The 586-nt window shown below is 41.6% G+C and overlaps 1 protein-coding gene across 1 annotated transcript in view; it reads right to left on the bottom strand.

Moving 5' to 3' along the window:
- The window catches only part of WICANDRAFT_97184 (uncharacterized protein), a 6,379-nt gene that overhangs the window by 1,929 nt on the left and 3,864 nt on the right, over nucleotides 1-586 (bottom strand). The window lies entirely within an intron of this gene.

Below are 586 nucleotides of genomic sequence, written 5' to 3'. Positions count from 1 at the left end.
ATTGGAATAGTAGTAGTACCTGTACCAACAACACCATCTGTACCAGTAGTTGGATATTCACTAACAATACCAGTAGAAGTTAGACCAGCTGAGTCAGTCCAAGTAGTTGTGAAAATACTTGAGTGTGATGAAGAGCCAGAAGCAGTGATTGGGATAGTAGTAGTACCTGTACCAACAACACCATCTGTACCAGTAGTTGGGTATTCACTAACAATACCAGTAGAAGTTAGACCAGCTGAGTCAGTCCAAGTAGTTGTGAAAATACTTGAGTGGGAGCTTGTAGAGTCAGTTGGAATGACAGCAGGTTTTGATATTGATGAAGTCCCTGAAGTACCAGAAGCAGTGATTGGAATAGTGGTAGTACCTGTACCAACAACACCATCTGTACCAGTAGTTGGGTATTCACTAACAATACCAGTAGAAGTTAGACCAGCTGAGTCAGTCCAAGTAGTTGTGAAAATACTTGAGTGTGATGAAGAACCAGAAGCAGTGATTGGGATAGTGGTAGTACCTGTACCAACAACACCATCTGTACCAGTAGTTGGATATTCACTAACAATACCAGTAGAAGTTAGACCAGCTGAGT

The sequence above is a fragment of the Wickerhamomyces anomalus genome (assembly GCF_001661255.1).
Source record: "Wickerhamomyces anomalus NRRL Y-366-8 unplaced genomic scaffold WICANscaffold_6, whole genome shotgun sequence".
Lineage (NCBI taxonomy): Eukaryota > Fungi > Ascomycota > Saccharomycetes > Phaffomycetales > Wickerhamomycetaceae > Hansenula > Hansenula anomala.
The sequence above is the reverse complement of the archived record's forward strand: the minus strand, read 5'-3'. Positions and strand labels throughout refer to the sequence as shown.